At 44.9% G+C, this 25,627-nt stretch overlaps 1 long non-coding RNA gene across 1 annotated transcript; it reads left to right on the forward strand.

Annotated features, from left to right (window-relative positions):
- The first annotated feature begins 4,652 nt into the window (after window positions 1–4,652).
- On the forward strand, window positions 4,653–24,039 carry LOC120983144. Its single transcript, XR_005775052.1, has 4 exons — window positions 4,653–4,711; window positions 6,304–6,403; window positions 19,450–19,452; window positions 24,026–24,039. It is a non-coding gene; the product is annotated as an uncharacterized LOC120983144 (long non-coding RNA).
- Window positions 24,040–25,627: the final 1,588 nt, after the last annotated feature.

The following is a 25,627-nucleotide window of genomic DNA, read 5'->3' on the forward strand; positions in this document are numbered from 1 at the left end:
GCACACCACCAGGCCGGGCTTGAGGCTCACCGGCAGCAACCACTCGTCGGTCTGTTGTTCTATACTCCGCCACAACTCCTGTGCGGTGTGGGGCCTGTCCCCCAAACATATGAGTTTCAGAATGGCCTGCTGACGTTTACCCCGGGCTGTGCTGAAGTTGGTGGTGAAGGTGTGTGGCTGACTGGATGAGCAGGTGGAAGAAGAGGAGGAGGAAGCTGAGTAGGAGGAGGAGGAGACAGGAGGCAAAGAATGTTGCCCTGCGATCCTTGGCGGCGGAAGGACGTGCGCCAAACAGCTCTCAGCCTGGGGCCCAGCCGCCACTACATTTACCCAGTGTGCAGTTAGGGAGATATAGCGTCCCTGGCCGTACTTACTGGTCCACGTATCTGTGGTTAGGTGGACCTTGCCACAGATGGCGTTGCGCAGTGCACACTTGATTTTATCGGACACTTGTTTGTGCAGGGAAGGCACGGCTCTCTTGGAGAAGTAGTGGCGGCTGGGAACAACATACTGTGGGACAGCAAGTGACATGAGCTGTTTGAAGCTGTGTGTGTCCACCAGCCTAAATGACAGCATTTCATAGGCCAGTAGTTTAGAAAGGCTGGCATTCAGGGCCAGGGATCGAGGGTGGCTAGGTGGGAATTTACGCTTTCTCTCAAATGTTTGTGAGATGGAGAGCTGAACGCTGCCGTGTGACATGGTTGAGATGCTTGGTGACGCAGGTGGTGGTGTTGGTGGTACATCCCATGTTTGCTGGGCGGCAGGTGCCAACGTTCCTCCAGAGGCAGAGGAAGAGGCCGAGGCGGCGGCAGCAGCAGCAGAAGAGGCCGAGGCGGCGGCAGCAGCAGAAGAGGCCGAGGCGGCAGCAGCAGAAGAGGTAGCAGGGGGAGCCTGAGTGACTTCCTTGTTTTTAAGGTGTTTACTCCACTGCAGTTCATGGTTTGCATGCAGGTGCCTGGTCATGCAGGTTGTGCTAAGGTTCAGAACGTTAATGCCTCGCTTCAGGCTCTCATGGCACAGCGTGCAAACCACTCGGGTCTTGTCGTCAGCACATTGTTTGAAGAAGTGCCATGCCAGGGAACTCCTTGAAGCTGCCTTTGGGGTGCTCGGTCCCAGATGGCGGCGGTCAGTAGCAGGCGGAGTCTCTTGGCGGCGGGTGTTCTGATTTTGCCCACTGCTCCCTCTTTTGCTACGCTGTTGGTTCGGTCTTACCACTGCCTCTTCCTCCGAACTATGAAAGTCAGTGGCACGACCTTCATTCCATGTGGGGTCTAGGACCTCATCGTCCCCTGCATCGTCTTCCACCCAGTCTTGATCCCTGACCTCCTGTTCAGTGTGCACACTGCAGAAAGACGCAGAAGTTGGCACCTGTGTTTCGTCATCATCAGAGACGTGCTGAGGTGGTATTCCCATGTCCTCATCATCAGGAAAAATAAGTGGTTGTGCGTTAGTGCATTCTATCTCTTCCACCCCTGGGGAAGGGCTAGGTGGATGCCCTTGGGAAACCCTGGCAGCAGAGTCTTTAAACAGCATAAGAGACTGCTGCATAACTTGAGGCTCAGACAGTTTCCCTGATATGCATGGGGGTAATGTGACAGACCGATGGGCTTGGTTTTCATGCGCCATCTGTGCGCTTTCTGCAGAAGACTGGGTGGGAGATAATGTGAACGTGCTGGATCCACTGTCGGCCACCCAATTGACTAATGCCTGTACCTGCTCAGGCCTTACCATCCTTAGAACGGCATTGGGCCCCACCAAATATCGCTGTAAATTCTGCTAGCTACTGGGACCTGAGGTAGTTGGTTCACTAGGACGTGTGGCTGTGGCAGAACGGCCACGTCCTCTCCCAGCACCAGAGGGTCCACTAACACCACCACGACCATGTCCACGTCCGCGTCCGCGTCCCTTATTAGATGTTTTCCTCATTGTTCCCGTTCACCACAATTTTGAGAATGGCAAATTTGGGAATAGTTTTTCAACCCAGAACAAAAAGTGTGCTTTTACGGTGACTACAAATAACTTGACCAGCTAAAACAGTACAGATTTGGTTGAATAGAAATGTGAGGCCTGTTTTTTTTTTTGCGCTGTGTGACAGGTATAGGTTTAATCACAGAATTAGACTTCTATTTGCACGGTAGCGTGTGTCTTAGGTTTTTCTGAATGACACTATCAGCACCTTCAATGTAAGATATCCTTTTTGGGATAGATTTCAAGTAGGCCTCAAATACCAGAAACTAGTTATTTTGAGAATGGCAAATTTGGGAATAGTTTTTCAACCCAGAAAAAAAAAAGTGCTTTTACGGTCACTACAAATAACTTGACCAGCTAAAACAGTACAGATTTGGTTGAATAGAAATGTGAGGCCTGTTTTTTTTTGCGCTGTGTGACAGGTATAGGTTTAATCACAGAATCAGACTTCTATCTGCACGGTAGCGTGTGTCTTAGGTTTTTCTGAATGACACTATCAGCACCTTCAATGTAAGATATCCTTTTTGGGATAGATTTCAAGTAGGCCTCATATACCAGAAACTAGTTATTTTGAGAATGGCAAATTTGGGAATAGTTTTTCAACCGAGAACAAAAAGTGTGCTTTTACGGTCACTACAAATAACTTGACCAGCTAAAACAGTACAGATTTGGTTGAATAGAAATGTCAGGTCTATTTTTTAGGCGCTGGGTGACAGGCTCAACTTGCCCCTGATGTAGTATATGGCCAAAAAATAACCACACTGTTGATGGTTAAATGCACTTGGGTGACACAGGCTCAGCCTGCACCAGATGTAGTATATGGCCAAAAAATAACCAGACTGTTGATGGTTAAATGCACTTCGGTGACACAGGCTCAGCCTGCACCAGATGTAGTATATGGCCAAAAAATAACCAGACTGTTGATGGTTAAATGCACTTCGGTGACACAGGCTCAGCCTGCAGCTGATGTAGGATATAGCACAAAATAACCACACTATTGATGGTTAAATACACTTGGTGATAGCTTGTGCTGGCGCACCACAAGTCACAGAATGGCCGCCGATCACCCCAGAAAAAAAGTGATCTAAAAACGCTCTGGGCAGCCTCAAAAAAGTGAGCAAGTCAATATTAGCACTTCAATGATCCACAGCTGCAGATCGATCACAGAATGAAGTCTTTTGGAGGAGTTAATCTGCCTAATCTCGCCCTAACGTCGCAGCTGCAACCTCTCCCTATGCTTGAATCAGCAGAGTGACGTGCAGCGCTACGTGACCCAAGCTTATATAGAGGCTGGGTCACATGCTGCACTGGCCAATCACAGCCATGCCAATAGTAGGCAAGGCTGTGATGGCCTCTTGGGGCAAGTAGTATGACGCTTGTTGATTGGCTGCTTTGCAGCCTTTCAAAAAGCGCCAAGGAAGCGCCGAACACTGAACCCGAACCCAGACTTTTACGAAAATGTTCGGGTTCGGGTCCGTGTCACGGACACCCCAAAATTCGGTACGAACCCGAACTATACAGTTCGGGTTCGCTCATCCCTAGTAGCCAACACTGATTTGTGTTGTTTTTTATTTTTGAATTGGGGTATCCCCCAAAATATTGGGACATATAACAAAATAAAACAAAGAATAAGTGCACTTGAGTACAAGAATGGATGGTTGAGGCTGGTATAAATGTCTATTCTGCATAAGGTACGGACAAGTCCTGTGGGATCCATGCCTGGTTCATTTTAATAAACGTAAGCTTGTCCACATTGGCTGCGGCCTGTGATAATGCTCTCTGCCATGCTAAACACACGTTCACACTATACACTGGCTGCAGGGCAGGTCAGCACCTCCAAGGCTGACAAAGCTTTTCCACATTTTGGCCATACTAACCCTGCCTTCTCAGGTGCTGGCGTTGCCCAAGCTGCGTTGGCGACTTCTTCCTCCTCCTCTGTCTTCGCCTTGTGATTTCACTGTGCCCCCGCTGTCAGGTGGGAATGCCATCAGCAGCCTGCACTTGTAGTCGCGCATCTTCCGATCAGTAACAGATGTTTTCACAAAATTTAGTTCCCTGTCAGCAATGCAGAGCAGGGGTTCATTCACGGCAAAATGGGGTTCATGTCACCCAGCAATAGAACAGAGGATTTTAAGAGAACGAGGCTCATGTCACCCAGGCACAGCAGTGGTTCGTTCACAGCAAAAGGGAGTTCATGTCACAAAGCAATAGAACAGAGGATTTTAAGAGATTTAGGCCCCTGTCACCCAGGTACAGCAGGGGTTCATTCACGGCAAAAGTGGGTTCTTGTCACCCAGCAATAGAACAGAGGATTTTGAGAGATTTAGGCCCCTGTCACCCAGGCACAGCAGGGGTTCATTCACGGCAAAAGGGGTTCATGTCACCCAGCAATAGAACAGACAATTTTGAGAGATTTAGGCCCCTGTCACCCAGGCACAGCAGGGGTTTGTATACGCCAAAAATTGTAAAATGTCACCCGACAATTGAAAATAAGATTTTTTTCAATTTAGGGCACTAAAATTGGCACTTTTTTGCATTAAAATGGCTCTAAAATAGTCCTTGGAAAGGCTAGAGGGATAGTGTTGAGCGCGAATATTCGAAAAGCGAATTTTTTTAACGAATATCGCAATTTCGAGATTTCGCGAATATTTCGAATATAGTGCTATATATTCGTAAAAACGAATATTCGTTTTTTATTTTTTAACAAAATTACAGTACACATATAATTGATTGTTTCCCAAAGGTCCAAAAGCTCAGAACTTAGTCACATTGCCGAGAAAGTGCTAAAGTTGCGAATCTTCGTAAGGCGATTATATTAGCGCATAGGCGAATATCTGCACTTGTCCCAGAACAGAGGCAAAGGGCTTTGCATTCATACTTTAGTGAATTGAGTTGCGAATCCTCCTAAAGCGATAATATTAGCGCACAGGCGAATATCAGCACTTGTCCCCAGAACAGAAAGGCAAAGGCCTGTGCATTCATATAGTATAGCACCATATTCGCGAATATTTAGAACTTCGAAAATTTCGACTTACGAATATTCGTATTTTTTATTTTAGTTTCCACAGTACAGATTACATTCATCTGTACTCTGTCAACTACTTTCATCACCCCCCACTGTATCTCGATTGTTTCCCAAAGGTCCAAAAGCTCAGAACTTAGTCACATTGCCGAGAAAGTGATAAAGTTGCGAATCTTCGTAAGGCGATTATATTAGCGCATAGGCGAATATCTGCACTTGTCCCAGAACAGAGGCAAAGGGCTTTGCATTCATACTTTAGTGAATTGAGTTGCGAATCCTCCTAAAGCGATAATATTAGCGCACAGGCGAATATCAGCACTTGTCCCCAGAACAGAAAGGCAAAGGCCTGTGCATTCATATAGTATAGCACCATATTCGCGAATATTTAGAACTTCGAAAATTTCGACTTACGAATATTCGTATTTTTTATTTTAGTTTCCACAGTACAGATTACATTCATCTGTACTCTGTCAACTACTTTCATCACCCCCCACTGTATCTCGATTGTTTCCCAAAGGTCCAAAAGCTCAGAACTTAGTCACATTGCCGAGAAAGTGATAAAGTTGCGAATCTTCGTAAGGCGATTATATTAGCGCATAGGCGAATATCTGCACTTGTCCCAGAACAGAGGCAAAGGGCTTTGCATTCATACTTTAGTGAATTGAGTTGCGAATCCTCCTAAAGCGATAATATTAGCGCACAGGCGAATATCAGCACTTGTCCCCAGAACAGAAAGGCAAAGGCCTGTGCATTCATATAGTATAGCACCATATTCGCGAATATTTAGAACTTCGAAAATTTCGACTTACGAATATTCGTATTTTTTATTTTAGTTTCCACAGTACAGATTACATTCATCTGTACTCTGTCAACTACTTTCATCACCCCCCACTGTATCTCGATTGTTTCCCAAAGGTCCAAAAGCTCAGAACTTAGTCACATTGCCGAGAAAGTGATAAAGTTGCGAATCTTCGTAAGGCGATTATATTAGCGCATAGGCGAATATCTGCACTTGTCCCAGAACAGAGGCAAAGGGCTTTGCATTCATACTTTAGTGAATTGAGTTGCGAATCTTCCTAAAGCGATAATATTAGCGCACAGGCGAATATCAGCACTTGTCCCCAGAACAGAAAGGCAAAGGCCTGTGCATTCATATAGTATAGCACCATATTCGCAAATATTTAGAACTTCGAAAATTTCGACTTACGAATATTCGTATTTTTTATTTTAGTTTCCACAGTACAGATTACATTCATCTGTACTCTGTCAACTACTTTCATCACCCCCCACTGTATCTCGATTGTTTCCCAAAGGTCCAAAAGCTCAGATCTTAGTCACATTGCCGAGAAAGTGATTGAGGCGCGAATATTCGTAATGCGATTTTATTAGCGCACATGCGAATATCGGCTCTTCGTGAGGACACTAATCCCTCCCTCATTTTAGATTGTGGGCCAATGAGAAGGAGTCCAACAGGTTAGCAACATCCCTAGCAACCAATCAGAAAGTTGCCTACCCCATTACTATATAAGATTTTGTCACGGCATCCATTTTGTGCAGTTTCATGTGGTGGTGATTGAGAGAGGAGCTTGGAACTGTGCAGTGCTTTGCTTTTTTAAAAGCAAATTACAAATCGAATTGTTTAATCTGATAGTGTTAGATAGGGTAGGTTAGTGTAGCTGATAGGTTAAAGATTAGGGTACAGAGTTAGGAGAAAAATAATAATTTATTTAGGTTAGTGAATAGATTAGTGTAGCTGATAGTTTCTAGTGCAGGGTGCAGTGTAGGGCCTAGTTAGGAGAAATATAATAATTTTGGTTAGTGAATAGTTAGCTGATAGTTTCTAGTGCAGAGTGCAGTGTAGGGCCTAGTTAGGAGAAATATAATAATTTAGGTTAGTGAATATATTAGTTAGGTGATAGTTTCTAGTGAAGGGTGTAGGTTAGTTATAGTGTAGGCTTTAGTTTTCCTTTATTACTGTTTAGTTTGTGTCGTGTCAGTGTCTACGTCCTTTAGTGTAGTTTATTAGTTTTCCTTTATTACTGTTTAGTTTGTGTCGTGTCAGTGTCTACGTCCTTTGTTAGTTAAAAAAAAAAAAAGACAAAAATTTTTTTATTCGTTTTAGTGTTTTTCTTTTACTTGTTATTCGGTGTATTGTCCGCGTTGTTTTCTTTATTGTACGACAGTCCCCATCCCAATAAACTTATTCCCAAAATCAAATTATATTATTTAATTTTTCTATAAATTAAAAAAATAAAAATAATGAGGTCTTCACGAACAAGCAGCAGGGGTAGGAGAGTAGTTGGTCCCAGTGCTGGACAGCTGCCAGCACGGGGCCGCTCCTCTACCCACCGAGGTGCGGACGCAGGTGTCAGGGGCGTCCGCCTTATTCGTGAATATTTTGGGACTGGCAGCAGGAGAATTACCTCACAGGATGCCGAGGAAGTTATGTCTCTCGTGGCACAAGGCAGTGCCACAGAGTCCTCTGCCCCGGCTCCGAGCAGCAGCTGCACTTCGTCTCCTGCAGGACCAACCCCCAGCCCCCAAGAATCGTCTCTGCTCCTGTTTGACAGCGACAGTGAGAGGGACATCTTGGGGGAGGTAATGCAGGAGGCTGATTTGCAGTTCAGTCCTGAGGGTCAGAACCTTATGGAAGGGATGGAGGAGGAGATGGAGGGGGTACCACCTGTATGTACCCCAGTGACATCCCTTCCAACAGGTGCGGGCGGTTTCAGCCAGCAAAACCCCACACCTAATCAGACCCAGGTGTCAGCGAGGGGACAGAGGAGCCAGATCAGGGGCCCCACGTCTGCTGTTCGCCTCAGTCCACCACTGGTTGGCCCGGTGTCTGACATATCGGGGGACGAAGAGGAGGGTGATCGAGAATGGGTGCCACCTCCCTTGTCAGGCATCAGCAGCAATGATGAGGAGGAAGGTAGGCACCAGAGGCAAATGGTGCGACAGGTTGCCAGTGAGCCCAGAGTCAGGGGCTCCACTGGTAATGGCAGTAGGAGGAGGCAGCAGCAGCCACCTCCACCTGTCCGCACCGAGCCCGAGCAGGCGCAAGTCAGCACCGCCCCATCTGACAGGAGGGTGGTGCGTAAGTCGCCTGTTTGGGCTTATTTCACCCTGGCACCAGATGATGCCACAATTGGCATTTGTAATCTGTGCCATGCCAGGGTGAGGAGAGGGAGGTCTGCGGCTCGGCTGGGTACCACTGCCCTCACCCAGCACCTGAGAGTCAACCACTGGCGGGAGTGGGAACAGATGCGGGGTGGTCACAGCAGTGGCGCCACCAGCAGTGCGCAGGGGACAGCAGCTCCTGCCACTGTTCTGCAGCCACCCCAACCACTTCCAACAAGGCGTTCCCACTCCCCCGCTCCCTCTCCTAGAGGTACTGGCATCCAGACCTCTGCCTCCACCGCACCCTCCTCTATGCCCTCCACTGCCGTCCAGCGCCAGCCCACGGTTGCTGACCTTTTTGAACGCACCGCGCCCTATGCCCCCGGGGACCGACGCGTGCGTTCACTCAATGGGCTCCTGGCAAGGGTTATCGCCCAACATCTGCTGCCCTTCAATCTTGTGGACAGCAATCCATTCCGGCAGATGTTGGAGCAGGCACAACCCAGATGGCGTGTCCCCAGCCGCCATTTCTTTGCCAGGACTGGCGTCCCTGCCCTACACCAGCACATTGTGCAGAATGTATCCCTGTCGCTGGATCATGCTGTCAGTGACAGGGTGCATCTGACAATGGATGCTTGGACCAGCAGGCATGGGCAGGGACGCTATATCAGTTTTACTGCCCATTGGGTTTCCCTCCGAGGCGCCGGGGAGGGAACGGCGGCATCAGACTTTGTGGTGCCGCCCCGGGGTGTCCAGGGGAGAACTGCTGCTCTCCCCTCACAAGCCACTGTCTCCACTGCTGCTGAGCCCCCCAGCAAGCGTCCCCGAAGCTACGCAAGTGTGGTGCACGTCCACTGCCAGGCCGTGCTCCAGCTTGTGAGCTTAGGGGAACGGAGACACACTGGACCTGATGTTCTGGCCGCACTACAGGCTCAGGTCCAGAAGTGGCTGACACCCCGAAGGCTCCAGGCAGGTATGGTTGTCTGTGACAACGGCAGCAACCTCCTCGCCGCCCTCCATGCTGGCAGTCTTACCCACGTACCCTGCATGGCACATGTCCTCAACCTAGTTGTGCAGAAGTTCCTCAGAACATACGAAGGGTTGAGTGACATTGTGCTAAGGGTACGGAGGATTGCCAGCCACTTTAGACGCTCCCCAACTGCTGCCGCGTCCCTGTCCAGACTGCAGCGGGACAACAGCCTGCCACCTCACAGGCTGATTGTCGACAGCGTGACGCGGTGGAACTCCACCCTCCACATGCTGGAGAGGTTGTGGGAGCAGCGAAGGGCGGTGAGGGAATACCTGCTGGACCAAGGCACTCCAGGGCCAACCAACCCACTCCCATACATCACTAATGCGGAGTGGGGGCAGATACAGCAGGTCTGCCACGTGTTGGCCCCATTTGAGCAGGCGACCAAGATGGTCAGCGGGGAGCATGTCGGCCTCAATGACGTGCTCCCCATAGTGTTCCTGCTGGACAGGACACTAGATCGCCTGCTCGAGGCTGGGGAGAGTGCCTTGGTGGAGCAAGAGGAGGCAATGCTTCACCAGGACGAGGAGGAGGAGGAGGAGGACAATGATGATGTGGAAGTCCAGGAGTCTGGGCCTGGTCAGGAGGGAGAGACGGTGTTGGGGGCACCGTTAGTCCGGGGGTGGGGCAGCTCCGACCGGGAGCATCAGCAACAGCAGCAGGAGGACCAAGAGGTCATGGTCCTGGGCATCCATGAAGAGTCACAGCGGGCTGTCCTCTTCCCTATGGCTGCCCACATGCTGCGATGCCTCCGGAGGGACCCCCGGATCAAGAGAATCAAGGAGAGGGAAGATTATTGGTTGGCCACCCTTTTAGACCCTCGCTGCAAGGGGAAGCTGGAGCAGTTCATTCCAGCCTGCCGTAGACAGGCCCGGATGGATCAACTGCGGGCCTGTCTGATCAAGCGGCTGGAGCAGGCCAACCCTCGGCCTCACGCTCCAGTTCTCCCCGCCCATCTCACCCAGCAGGTGGCTGGCCCCAGCAGCACCAGCCGAGCAGGTGACCTTATGGGTGAGATGCGGTCGTTCTACCAGTCTGCGCGACCCAGTAGCAGCAGCAGCAGCAGTCACCACCAGCGGCTGGCCCGCATGGTGGCAGACTACATGGGGTCCGTTGGTGCTTCCGACAGCATGAGCACCGACGACCCCATGGAGTACTGGGTTGCCAGGCTGGACACCTGCCGCGAGCTCGCTCAGTATGCGCTGGAGTTACTATCTTGCCCCCCCTCCAGCGTACTGTCTGAGCGGACATTTAGCGCGGCAGGTGGGGTGGTCACGGACAAGCGGACCCGTCTGTCCACAGAGTCAGTGGACAGACTTACATTCATTAAAATGAACGAGTCCTGGATCGGCAGTGACTTCTTGTCCCCCGCTGTCGGTTCAGGCCGTTGAAGGGTCCCTTGTCCATCCCTCTCCTTGTCTCTCCCTCCAAAACTTCGTTTTTTTTAAATGATATATTGATATATTATTAGATTAATTAATTTTCATTATGTAATTTGACTTAAATTGATTGTTACCAATCCAAAAACTAAATTAAATAGACACGCCGCATGCATCGGTAGTCAACAATTTATTCTTTAAAGCATATTGAGTCAGTATCAGAACACTGCGGCTCCACAGCCAGCCTAACCGTGTGATGATTCCTACGCGCCAGATGTCTTATTTCATTTATGGGCTTACCATGGCCTGTTGATTTCCCATTAAGCAGTACACATTGCTGCTGCCAACTTTTAACCTGATGCTGACTGACATGTCATATTTCATTTATGGGCTTACCATGGCCTGTTGATTTCCCATTCCGCAGTACACATTGCTGCTGCCAACTTTGAACGTGATGCTGTCTAAAATGTCTTATTTCATTTATGGGCTTACCATGGCCTGTTGATTTCCCATTAAGCAGTACACATTGCTGCTGCCAACTTTGAACCTGCTGCTGACTGACATGTCATATTTCATTTATGGGCTTACCATGGCCTGTTGATTTCCCATTCCGCAGTACACATTGCTGCTGACAACTTTGAACGTGATGCTGTCTAAAATGTCTTATTTCATTTATGGGCTTACCATGGCCTGTTGATTTCCCATTAAGCAGTACACATTGCTGCTGCCAACTTAGAACCTGCTGCTGCCTGACATGTCATATTTCATTTATGGGCTTACCATGGCCTGTTGATTTCCCATTCCGCAGTACACATTGCTGCTGCCAACTTTGAACGTGATGCTGTCTAAAATGTCTTATTTCATTTATGGGCTTACCATGGCCTGTTGATTCCACATTCCGCAGTACACATTGCTGCTGCCAACTTTGAACCTGCTGCTGACTGACATGTCATATTTCATTTATGGGCTTACCATGGCCTGTTGATTTCCCATTCCGCAGTACACATTGCTGCTGCCAACTTTGAACGTGATGCTGTCTAAAATGTCTTATTTCATTTATGGGCTTACCATGGCCTGTTGATTTCCCATTAAGCAGTACACATTGCTGCTGCCAACTTTGAACCTGCTGCTGACTGACATGTCATATTTCATTTATGGGCTTACCATGGCCTGTTGATTTCCCATTCCGCAGTACACATTGCTGCTGCCAACTTTGAACGTGATGCTGTCTAAAATGTCTTATTTCATTTATGGGCTTACCATGGCCTGTTGATTTCCCATTAAGCAGTACACATTGCTGCTGCCAACTTAGAACCTGCTGCTGACTGACATGTCATATTTCATTTATGGGCTTACCATGGCCTGTTGATTTCCCATTCCGCAGTACACATTGATGCTGCCAACTTTGAACCTGCTGCTGACTGACATGTCATATTTCATTTATGGGCTTACCATGGCCTGTTCATTTCCCATTCCGCAGTACACATTGCTGCTGCCAACTTTGAACGTGATGCTGACTGACATGTCATATTTCATTTATGGGCTTACCACATGGCCTGTTGATTTCACATTCCGCAGTACACATTGCTGCTGCCAACTTTGAACCTGCTTTGAACCTGCTGCTGACTGACATGTCATATTTCATTTATGGGCTTACCATGGCCTGTTCATTTCCCATTCCGCAGTACACATTGCTGCTGCCAACTTTGAACGTGATGCTGACTGACATGTCATATTTCATTTATGGGCTTACCACATGGCCTGTTGATTCCACATTCCGCAGTACACATTGCTGCTGCCAACTTTGAACCTGCTGCTGACTGACATGTCATATTTCATTTATGGGCTTACCATGGCCTGTTGATTTCCCATTCCGCAGTACACATTGCTGCTGACAACTTTGAACGTGATGCTGTCTAAAATGTCTTATTTCATTTATGGGCTTACCATGGCCTGTTGATTTCCCATTAAGCAGTACACATTGCTGCTGCCAACTTAGAACCTGCTGCTGACTGACATGTCATATTTCATTTATGGGCTTACCATGGCCTGTTGATTTCCCATTCCGCAGTACACATTGCTGCTGACAACTTTGAACGTGATGCTGTCTAAAATGTCTTATTTCATTTATGGGCTTACCATGGCCTGTTGATTTCCCATTAAGCAGTACACATTGCTGCTGCCAACTTAGAACCTGCTGCTGACTGACATGTCATATTTCATTTATGGGCTTACCATGGCCTGTTGATTTCCCATTACGCAGTACACATTGCTGCTGCCAACTTTGAACGTGATGCTGTCTAAAATGTCTTATTTCATTTATGGGCTTACCATGGCCTGTTGATTCCACATTCCGCAGTACACATTGCTGCTGCCAACTTTGAACCTGCTGCTGACTGACATGTCATATTTCATTTATGGGCTTACCATGGCCTGTTGATTTCCCATTCCGCAGTACACATTGCTGCTGCCAACTTTGAACGTGATGCTGTCTAAAATGTCTTATTTCATTTATGGGCTTACCATGGCCTGTTGATTTCCCATTAAGCAGTACACATTGCTGCTGCCAACTTAGAACCTGCTGCTGACTGACATGTCATATTTCATTTATGGGCTTACCATGGCCTGTTGATTTCCCATTCCGCAGTACACATTGCTGCTGACAACTTTGAACGTGATGCTGTCTAAAATGTCTTATTTCATTTATGGGCTTACCATGGCCTGTTGATTTCCCATTAAGCAGTACACATTGCTGCTGCCAACTTTGAACCTGCTGCTGACTGACATGTCATATTTCATTTATGGGCTTACCATGGCCTGTTGATTTCCCATTCCGCAGTACACATTGCTGCTGCCAACTTTGAACGTGATGCTGTCTAAAATGTCTTATTTCATTTATGGGCTTACCATGGCCTGTTGATTCCACATTCCGCAGTACACATTGCTGCTGCCAACTTTGAACCTGCTGCTGACTGACATGTCATATTTCATTTATGGGCTTACCATGGCCTGTTGATTTCCCATTCCGCAGTACACATTGCTGCTGCCAACTTTGAACGTGATGCTGTCTAAAATGTCTTATTTCATTTATGGGCTTACCATGGCCTGTTGATTTCCCATTCCTCAGTACACATTGCTGCTGCCAACTTTGAACGTGATGCTGTCTGTCCTGATAAGTTATTCAGAGCTATGTTTAGGCCTTTTACTAGACATTTTCCATCTTCCATCCTGTTGATGCTGCTATTGAATTTGCTGATCAGGCTGATTTTGGTTTAGTCCTTACACTACATCATTATATTTAAATGTTGATTATGCATTTCCTACTGAGTTGTGCCAAGTTATGTTTAGACCTTATGCTCAACCATTTCAAACTTCCATCTTGTTGATGCTGCATCTGTCTATCCTGAACATGTAGTTATAATTACTCTTTATTCTTCAATTTTATCATTAAATTATGATGCTGCCTATCCTGCAGGATTAGGCGAAAATAATGTAGACCTTTTACTAGCCTACTACCAATTAAGCATATTAGGTGATGTGCATCTCTGTAATGAGAAGGGGTGTGGTCTAATGACATCAACACCCTATATCAGGTGTGCATAATTATTAGGCAACTTCCTTTCGTTTGGCAAAATTGGTCAAAAGAAGGACTTGACAGGCTCAGAAAAGTCAAAAATTGTGAGATATCTTGCAGAGGGATGCAGCACTCTTAAAATTGCAAAGCTTCTGAAGCGTGATCATCGAACAATCAAGCGTTTCATTCAAAATAGTCAACAGGGTTGCAAGAAGCGTGTGGAAAAACCAAGGCGAAAAATAACTGCCCATGAACTGAGAAAAGTCAAGCGTGCAGCTGCCAAGATGCCACTTGCCACCAGTTTGGCCATATTTCAGAGCTGCAACATCATTGGAGTGCCCAAAAGCACAAGGTGTGCAATACTCAGAGACATGGCCAAGGTAAGAAAGGCTGAAAGACGACCACCACTGAACAAGACACACAAGCTGCAACGTCAAGAGTGGGCCAAGAAATATCTCAAGACTGATTTTTTGAAGGTTTTATGGACTGATGAAATGAGAGTGAGTCTTGATGGGCCAGATGGATGGGCCCGTGGCTGGATTGGTAAAGGGCAGAGAGCTCCAGTCCGACTCAGACGCCAGCAAGGTGGAGGTAGAGTACTGGTTTGGGCTGGTATCATCAAAGATGAGCTTGTGGGGCCTTTTCGGGTTGAGGATGGAGTCAAGCTCAACTCCCAGTCCTACTGCCAGTTTCTGGAAGACACCTTCTTCAAGCAGTGGTACAGGAAGAAGTCTGCATCCTTCAAGAAAAACATGATTTTCATGCAGGACAATGCTCCATCACACGCGTCCAAGTACTCCACAGTGTGGCTGGCAAGAAAGGGTATAAAAGAAGAAAATCTAATGACATGGCCTCCTTGTTCCCCTGATCTGAACCCTATTGAGAACCTGTGGTCCATCATCAAATGTGAGATTTACAAGGAGGGAAAACAGTACACCTCTCTGAACAGTGCCTGGGAGGCTGTGGTTGCTGCTGCACGCAATGTTGATGGTGAACAGATCAAAACACTGACAGAATCCATGGATGGCAGGCTTTTGAGTGTCCTTTCAAAGAAAGGTGGCTATATTGGTCACTGATTTGTTTTTGTTTTGTTTTTGAATGTCAGAAATGTATATTTGTGAATGTTGAGATGTTATATTGGTTTCACTGGTAAAAATTAATAATTGAAATGGGTATATATTTGTTTTTTGTTAAGTTGCCTAATAATTATGCACAGTAATAGTCACCTGCACACACAGATATCCCCCTAAAATAGCTAAAACTAAAAACAAACTAAAAACGACTTCCAAAAATATTCAGCTTTGATATTAATGAGTTTTTTGGGTTCATTGAGAACATGGTTGTTGTTCAATAATAAAATTAATCCTCCAAAATACAACTTGCCTAATAATTCTGCACTCCCTGTACAGTCATGATACATAGTGCGTCAGGTAATTATCGGGGACATTACCACAACTTGGCATCTGAGGTACTATATATTTACGTTCTAGTATTCAAACACCCAACGCAGTGGGGTCCTCCGACACAGAATGCAAATGCCTAGATTGTAAGGAATGAAGTGAAGAGCTCCACTCTCCCCACACTTTCTGAAATTTACTTGGGCACTTTCTATGAATATATACCACTTCCTCCATACTCATTGCATGATTCATCAAGGTCTTCCATTGGCCTACCGTGGGAAGTCTTTCCGCCATCCACCTCAGCGCCACCGCCTTCCTAGCTAAGAAAAGAGCCTCCCCCAAGAATATTCTCTGATGATGTGTCCACTGTTCCTCCTCTAATATCCCCAGGATACATATTTTAGGGCTGAATTCTATCGAAACAGGCAACATTGTGGAGAGAATTTCTACAATTTTACCCCAAAAAGCTTGTAGGTATCTGCATCCCAAAAATCAAATACCAGAAATCAGCACTCTCCTCTTGACATCTATGACACCTGCTGCTGTGCATTATCCCCATTTTATACAATCTAAGAGGTGACTAATAGCTCCTATGCAATATGAACAATTGTGTCAGTTTATTATTTACCGATGGGGAGACCTTAGTAGGTACCAACATAGCCTCCTCCCAGTCTTCAGCCTCAAGATTTGGAATATTAGCCTTCAATTTCGCTTCTACCTCCAATGGTTGAAGAATCATGCGATCGCCCAGTAAATGTGTATACAGTATTGAAATAATGCCCTTAGGTCCCTGTCATCTCAGCACCCCTATCAAAGGATATTTAGAAATACTTCGATTCGTCCACCTGAATTGAGCATTCAGGGCGTGCCGTAATTGAAGGTATCTATAAAAGAAAGAATGGGGAAGCTTTTTATCAATTTTATCAGAACCTATACAATCTTCCTCAACCCAGTCAATGTAGTCAGATCTTGAATTCTGCCATGAGCTCCTATTTGGATAAGTCAGGTTTACCGAAATAACCGAGTGAGGCCATTGAGAGTTTGAACAGTCCGTTTACAGCTGATGAGATTGGGGAGGCCCTGAAATCAATGCAACCTAGTAAGGCCCCAGGCCCAGATGGCCTACCAGCCTCATATTATAAGAGATTCCTTCACCTCCTGCATTCTCCCCTTACCAATGCCTTTAATAAATTAAGCTCAGGAGTGCCTCTCCCTAAAGACATGTCTCATGCACACATTACTGTTATCCATAAGGAGGGCAAGGACCCGACTGCTTGCGCCAGTTACCGGCCTATTTCTCTACTTAATGTGGACATTAAGCTCTTCGCAAAAGTTTTAGCCACCCGCCTGACCCCATACCTGACGGACCTTATTCACCTAGATCAGGTGGCTTTCATTCCCTCAAGGGAGGCGAGAGACAACACCACAAAGGTCTTGAACCTGGTACATCTAGCCAAAATTCAACGGTCCAATCTATGTCTCCTGTCCACAGATGCCGAAAAGGCTTTTGACAGGGTAGGTTGGCCTTGGCTATTTGCAGTATTAAACCATGTGGGTGTGGAGGGTTCCTTATTGACGTGGATCCGCTCCTTATACTCCTCTCCCTCGGCAGCCGCAAAGGTTAATGGTGTCCTCTCGCCTCCCTTTGAGATCAGGAATGGTACACGCCAGGCTTGCCCTTTATCTCCTTTAATTTTTATCCTTACCCTAGAACCACTCCTGAGGACTATAAGGAATAACCCGGACATTTCTGGTCTCATGGTAAAGGAAAAGGAGTTTAAGATAGCAGCCTATGCAGATGACCTGTTGTTCATGATAACCAATCCTCAAGTTGCCCTCCCTAACCTAATTGAGGAATTCAAAGTATTCCATAACTTGTCCAATCTTAAAATTAACTTCCAGAAATCGGAAGTGCTTAATGTCTCCATTCCACCGGCTCTAGAAGCCGAACTGGCGGGTTCCTTGCCTTTCCGTTGGGCGACAGGTGCCATTAAATATTCAGGCACAATGATTCCCAGGGATTTGCGTGAGCTTTTCTCCAGGAATTTTACTCCACTCTTGAATAGGATCAGAGATGACCTCAAGAGATGGTCCAAAGGCCTATATACGTGGTTTGGCAGGTGCGCCATTTTCAAAATGAACGTCCTCACACGCTTAATGTATCTGTTTCAGACCCTTCCTATCCACATTCCGGCCAGTTTCTTCTCGTTGTACATCGGGATCTCTTTAGATTTCTGTGGGCAGGGAAAAATTCGAGACTATCTAGATCCTTATTACATGTGCCGAAGGAAAGGGGGGGCCTGGGGATCCCTGATCTAAGAAAGTATTATGCAGCCTCTGTTTCAACGTGTGGTAGATTGGTCCCGACACACTCAGTTCAAGCAATGGATCTCAATTGAGCAATTCACATTACGAACTCCTTTGGCCCTCCTTCCATGGACGGATAGGAAGGTCCCTAGTGACCTTTCCTCTCACCCTCTCATAGGTCCTACCTTAGCTCAATTACGTAAGTACCAACAGATATCTACAATCTCCCCTGCACCATCTCCAATGTTCCCTATCCTAGGACATCCGGACTTCCCAGCGGGTTGCTCAGGGGTCCGTTCGCACAGTGGAGGTTGAGTGGTAGGTGTAGGGCACCATTCTTCAGAACTTCTGGCAGATGGCTCACTTACTCTGAACTATTAGGTCTGACAGACCCCTGTCCTCTAGGTCCATGGAGATCAAGGCAGCTACATCATTTCCTTGCTTCTATTCCATCCACTCATGGATATGATAGGGCACTCACTTCTTTTGAAAAAATATGTATAGGTTCCGGCCTATATCGGCACTCTCTCTCAGAATTATACAAGGCATTGGTAACGCCGGGTTCGGACTATCTCCCACCTTACTCAGCAACATGGGCTCAGGACTTGCACAGGGATATTTCCTCCGACCAGTGAATTTTCCAGTTTACTCATAAATCATCCATTGCAAGTAAATATCAGGAGGACAGTTACAAATTACTATCGAGGTGGTATTATGTTCCTACCCGTCTCCGTTGGCTTCTCCTCTATGTTGGAGATGTGACGCCGGCGTCGCCTACCAAGGTTCCCTCCTGCATATTTTCTGGCAATGTGACAAAGTTAAACCCTTCTGGGAGGCTGTCCAGAAGGCCCTGGCCTCCATTTTTCCCTTTTCAATCCCTAACACACCAGAGTTTTTCTTACTCTTTCTTTCAGACTTGCCGTTGATATTACTTCAACGATCTTGTCTACGATATCTGGTTATAGCAGCTAGAGCTTGTGTCCCTGCGAGGTGGAAGTCTGGTTCGCCTCCCTCCGTGGGAATGTGGATTCAGAAGGTTAAAGAGATTCGGAGAATGGAGGAACTCACAGCATCTCTGAAAGGTGGTAACAGAGCTTTTGTTGCTATGTGGTCTCCTTGGTTCACCTTTCAGGACTCCGCGGAGTATCGGAATTTGCTGTCTTGAGAGTCTAGACCGGACACTATTGTACACTTCATTTCTCCCCCCCCCCCTGCTTCCTTAAATCCTTTCCCCCTCAATTCCTCCTTTTGTATCCTTTTCTTGTGGCCCCCCTCCTCATACATGTCATTGTCTGTCGAATTTTCTTTTATTTTCATGCCATGGCTACATCTTCCATGGTCTTTTTTTTTTACTTTTGCATGGTTTTTGTTGATGAATCGAGGTGCCTTATTGTCACCATAGGCTGAATATCAAACACAGACTTATGTGTTGTAATTGTATGTGAATTGTTGGATTATGCTTCATGATATCAGTCGGCATGGAACCGACTATTATTTTCTAAAGTATGTGATTCAACATGCAATAATGCTGTTATTTTTGCAAAATAAGAAATAAAGAATTTCAAAAAAAAAAAAGAAAGAATGGGGAATCTGGAATTTCTCCTGTAGTTGCTGCAAACTCCGCAATACACCCTCATCATATAACTCAGCCAGTGTCAGCACCCCGTATCTTTCCCATGATTCGGCACCCTCCAAGGCCATCAGATGCGGCAACATGAGATTATCCCAAAGCGGAGTTGCATCTGGTAAGTCTACATACGAATTGAATTTGGCTGCTTTCCATACTTGGTTAGCCAATCTATGAGCAGGAAGTAACCTCCTGGGGACTAAACTCGGAGACTCCAGCACAGGCCATAGAGTAGAAAGATTAAGATATTCCCTGAACCAATATTCCGATCCTGGTAGTTCTCCCTGTCTAACCCATGCAGCCACATACTTCAACAGACCTGCCAGATAATATATAAAAAAATCAGGTAAAGCCATTCCCCCCCCTTGTCTTAAACCTCTGTAGTACTTTCTGTGAAAGCTTACTCCTAGCTTTGCCCCACACAAAAGCCGTAACCAGGGAATGCAGCCTATCAAAAAAGGCCTTTGGTACCGGGGCGCATGCGTGCAACCGGAGATACAGACCCTTGGGAAGCAAAATCATTTTTACTAAATTCAGTCTCCCCATCACTGAAATCGGCAATGCCTTCCATGTTTTAAATTTATCAATGAATACGGATTCCATCGGTTCTATATTTCTCGCCACAGAGACGCAAGGTCCTTTATGATCACAATACCAAGATATTTAAACTAGTCTACTACCGCTAAATTATGTATACACTTCGGCCATCCATGATCCCAAAGAGGCATAATATCTGATTTCGTCCAGTTTATGAGCAAGCCCGAGTATGTGCCAAATTTCTCTATTACCTCAATTGCACTGGGGAGGGTCTGCTCAGGCTCGTCCATAAACAGAAGGAGATCATCTGCGTACAGACCTATTTTCTCCTCTCTATCTCCCTTAGAAATCCCCTTGAAGGACCCATCCTGTCTGATCCGCAACGCTAAATGCTCAATTACCACCGCAAACAAGAGGGGGGAAAGGGGGCAGCCCTGTCTGGTGCCTCTATGCAAAGTAAATGAATCCAATAGGGTACCATTCACTAGTATATTTGCCTTAGGTCTATGTTACAGAATCTCTACCCACCGTATGAACCCCGGCCCAAACCCAAATTCCCTCAGGATCCGCAACAGGAAAGGCCACTCCACAGAGTCAAAGGCCTTGGCCGTGTCAAGTGACGCCAAAGCCCATTCACGACCCTCCGCTACTCCTACCTGAGCAATGACCTGGGCTCTCCTGATATTGTCAGAGGTGGTCCTCCCCGGCATGAACCCTGCCTGATCCTGATGAACTATGGACGTAATTACTTTATTTAAACGGGAAGCTAACAGCCTAGTCAGAATTTTGTAGTCTAAATTAAGCAATGAAATCGGCCTGTAAGAGCCACACGCCGTTGGATCCTTATCCGGCTTTAATATAACAACAATAGTTGCATCATACAAGGTCTCAGGTAGCTGATGGCCCCGATATGACGCAGAGTACAGCCTAAGGAGTTGGGGACTAAGAATTTCACTGTACCTGGAATAAACCTCAATCGGAATCCCATCCCGGCCCGGTGCCTTCCCAGTTGGTATATCATGAATGGCTAACTGGATTTCTTCCAGGCAGATTTTTCTATTTTAATGGTAGTTTCAGTAGTTATCCTTAATTGTTTGGCCCTTTGATTTGTAAGCCTTATACTGTTGCGTTACTATTTCACTGCTACTGTTTAGCCTAATGCAGCCAAGTAATGTGTCTGAAATATAGTAAATTATTCAAATTGAACTGTGGAATTTTTTTTTTCAAGATCATGCAAAGGAGAACCAGCATGGACCACTTATTAGCCCTTGTAATATGACAAGTATTGAGTATTATTATTTTCATAAAATGGTGTTCATGTTTAATATTTGCGAATGTGCACTATTCATCGTATATTGTCAAGAATTTGATTGGAATATAGATAGAATAAAAACGTTTTTGTTTAATACATTCATGTGGTTTTACGCTTCATTCACCAAAATAATTTATTTTATTTTATTATAAAAATTTTAATTTTGCTTTAATTGGGTTGTTGGCGTCCATGTTGTGGTTCTTACTCTAGCAAGGTGGGGACCGCATGTGGGCTTCAATTTTCAAAAGGTTTTGTGCACTTAACATTGTACAAGACTGATTGATAAACCTAATAAAAGTTTTTTGTTTTATTTATTATTTTAATACGGACTTAGGTTCTAACATGGTGTTGTCGGTTGTCCTGGAAAGGATGCCTGGCTTCCGTGTTGACCTCTCTACATGGTTGGGTGTTACTGGCGTTATACTCATCCGTGTGGTAATCCGGTTTTGTTAATGGAGCGTTATTGCCACATGTATATAGAGATATATACGTTTATATGTAATCTTACTTCTTGACAATTATATAATGATTATTTTCACATGCAAGTGTAATATAATTCCAGAATGTAAACTTTCAAAATTAACTGCTGACAGTATAATAATCTTGAAGCCATGTCACCATTTAGTGAGTGATTCTACTCATTGCATCACATGTTGATGTCTTTATTGACGAAGCTATGCTCCGACATGTCCAGTTAAACAAACAGACACTATATCAGATTCATGATAGTTATTTCTTTGTTGACTCGTCAATTGTTTATTTTATTTTTTTTTCAGACACATTTGATCTTTACAATTATAAAAAATAATGGAACTAATATAACTTAAGACAATTTTACTATGCAATATTGTATTATTGAGGTTGATATTTGGATCACAGTATGGATAGTTGGATAATTTATTTTATAATAAGATACTTTTTTAAAAGTATCAATTTATTTTTTGTTAAAATTTGGTTGATACTCTATATATAATACATTTTGAATGTAGATTTGTATTTTGTAATCTAAAGCTTTGTTCAATAATACATTTGAAAGGTAATAGTGTGTTCACACAAAGGTTAATTAATGTGCGTTAAACAATAATTTTCTATTATAAATTACGTTGTTTTTTTAGATAAATGATTTATTGTACAATGTTATATTGGCCTTTTCAAGAACATTTAATAATAATGAACTGTTATAATTTTTTTGTTTTAAATATTTTATTTTTGTTGGACAACAGTGTATATATAAGCGATGAATACACATGCTGTAGTTGGGTGTTCAATCTTTTTTTTTAATACTTTTATAATCGGTCTTCCACAGCCCCATCTGTTACAAAATTTTGTCTGCTGCAATATTATAACCTGACACTCTCTATTACTGCTTAGTTATGCCAAACTTTGTGTAGTAATTAGAATGCTACTTTAACTTACCAACTGCATGCTGATCTTGGCCTGATACTTCAGAGTACTATGTAGTCATTATACTCCACCGTTAGCAATGACTGCTTCTATTGTCCTGATCATTGAGAGTTATGTGTAGGCTGTATAATCCACTGTTAATATTTGCCTACTGCGGATTCTGATGCTGTCTGTTCTGATCACGGCGAGTTAGCATTCAGCCTTTTGAAAATCCACATTACCTGCTGCTGCCTGTCCTCCTGAGTTAGGATGAGATATGTTTATGTTTTATACTCGACTTTTTATATCTACCAGCTGCAGATGCTGTCTGTCATGATCATACAGAGTTATGTCAAGATAGTTGTTTGTCCTTTGGTAGCTATGTGAAGTCCTTATACAACACCGTCAGCTGTCCTGATAAAGTTGATTTTTCAATTTACTAATCAACCTAAAATGTTAACTTTACCTACTGCTGCTGTCCAGATGAAGCTGACTTGTATGCCTCAGAATATAACGTTAGCTCTACCTGTTGCTGCTGTCCTGATCAAGTTGATTTATTATGTATATACCTCATGATACAACACTATAAATACCTGCTGCTGCTGTACATTTAAAGGTGACTTGTAGCCCTCCGAATACGTTAGCTCTACCTGCTGCTGCTGTCTTGATCAAGTTGATTTGTTATGTATATGCCTCATTATACAACACTACCTGTTGCTGCTGTCATGAAAAAAATTATTTATGTGTAGGCCTTATACTACACTGTTAAGATGTACCTACTGCTGTTGTCTGTCCGAACCCTGCTGACTTTGAACGTGGACTAAAGGCTCCTTTACTGATAAGACTGCAGTTAAAATTATACAAAAACATAACCTTATAGAAAAATAAGTATGGAATCAATTATGTAGTGTACGGGGACTGTAATGCCCGTCACTACAAAAGTGTCACTTGGTGTGCTGTCGTCCCTCCTTATTTATGCGAAGTTGGTATATGTCAGTTTTATAAAATGTAATGTAATGCTATATATTTCCCTGTTACTGTGAAACTGCATGTACAGGCCTGCTAGGGGTGTCATTCCAGCTTCTAGTCATTAGAGGGAGCTAGAGAGCCCTAGTTTATATAAGGCCCAGTCAGGGAAGGGAAAGAGAGTCTAGAGTTGGAGTTGGAGTCTGTAGTCTAGTCTAACCAGAGATTAGACTATGTCAGAGACAAGTCCAGGCCTGAAGCCTGCAGACCAGGAGAGGGTATTGCAGTCCCTGTAACCGGGTTCCAAATCCAAGGAGAAGGTTCCCCTCCTGAATATATAGATATGCAGAAGCAGGAAGACCACTGTGCAGAAGTTTCTAGAACCTAAGGAAGCTGAGAGGGACAGAGGCAAAGTGCAGAGAAGTAAGAGGTATTCAAAATAACAGAGGAGGTACTCTCTAAAGCTACAACCAAGGATATAAAGCCAGAACTAGGTTATTGGGCCTTGGAGAAGATTTGCTATATTCCAGGATCAGTCAGAGATAGAGTGCAAGCTCCTGTACTGCAAGTCCTGTGTTTAACACTCTGTAATCACCTTGCTTAATCTGTATTGCCTTCATCAACCGTATTGAAAAATCGACTGTATGCTAAGGAACTGCGATTCAGTAAATGTCTCCATGAAACCTACCAAAGTTGGAGTTCTGTTTTAACCTCACGGTGTTCCTCATTTATTCCTGCTATCCGCAAACGGCGTGCCACCGTTTACTTGGCACTGGCGTCACGAACAATTTCTACCATCACCTGCCTATGCAGAGAGTCAGCCGTCTCAGGTTAGTGTTTATTGCACTACTACACCCAGGAACACTATTACACACAACTTGAGTACGCTGCAATATAACTGAAGAAAACTTTTTTAATAAAAAAATAAATAAATTATAATAAGTTTAAGGGAAGTTTTGCAGTTCTTCCTGCAGGCCTGTAAGTTCCTTCAGGTCCTCTCCATATTGGTCATGGAATTCCTGAAGCATTTTCTGGGATTTCCGGATGTGGGCTCTGAATTCCATGACCGTTTTCTGATGCCTCTCTTTCATTTTTGCAATTTTTGTTGCAATTTTTTTGATTACTGTTATGAAACACAAAAAATAAATATATCAATTAACAATAAGAGTCATTTATTGAATTTTGTGTAGTATGTAGTTAAAGAGGACCTTTCACCGATTCTTACCCTATGAACTAACTATACAGACATGTAGAGCGGCGCCCGGGGATCTCACTGCACTTACTATTATCCCCGGGCGCCGCTCCGTTCTCTTGCTATGTCCTCCGGTATCTCCGTTCCCTAAGTTATGGTAGGCGGAGTCTGCCCTTGTTCTTCTGTAGCGCTGGCCAATCGTATTGCAGAGCTCACAGCCTGGGAGAAAATAACCTCCCAGGCTGTGAGCTCTGCGCTGCGATTGGCCAGCGCTAGAGCAGAACAAGGGCAGACTCCGCCTACCATAACTTAGGGACTGGAATCTCCGCCTACTATAACTTAGTGAGCAGAGATACCGGAGGACATAGCAGGAGAACGGAGCGGCGCCCCGGGGATAATAGTAAGTGCAGTGAGATCCCCGGGCGCCGCTCTCCATGTCTGTATAGTTAGTTCATATTGTAATAATCGGTGAAAGGTCCTCTTTAAGTGCACATAATTTGAGTGTCATTTTTAAAGTATACCATAATAAATGTAGTTATATATTAGATTATTTAGTGACATTTTAGTATGTTTTAAATTAAATTTGTTGTGTTATATAATATTAGTTTATGTAGATTTTCTTGGGTGATTGGCGGCCATTTTGTGGCTTGCTTGTAAGCCAGCACAAGCTGCCACCAAGTACATTTAACCATCAATAGTGTGGTTATTTTTTGCTATATCCTACATCAGGGTAAAGCTGTCACCAAGTGCATTTAACCATCAATAGTGTGGTTATTTTTTGGCCATATACTACATCAGGGGCAAGTTGAG

This window comes from Bufo bufo, unplaced genomic scaffold (assembly GCF_905171765.1).
Source record: "Bufo bufo unplaced genomic scaffold, aBufBuf1.1, whole genome shotgun sequence".
In the NCBI taxonomy this organism is placed as follows: Eukaryota; Metazoa; Chordata; class Amphibia; order Anura; family Bufonidae; genus Bufo; species Bufo bufo.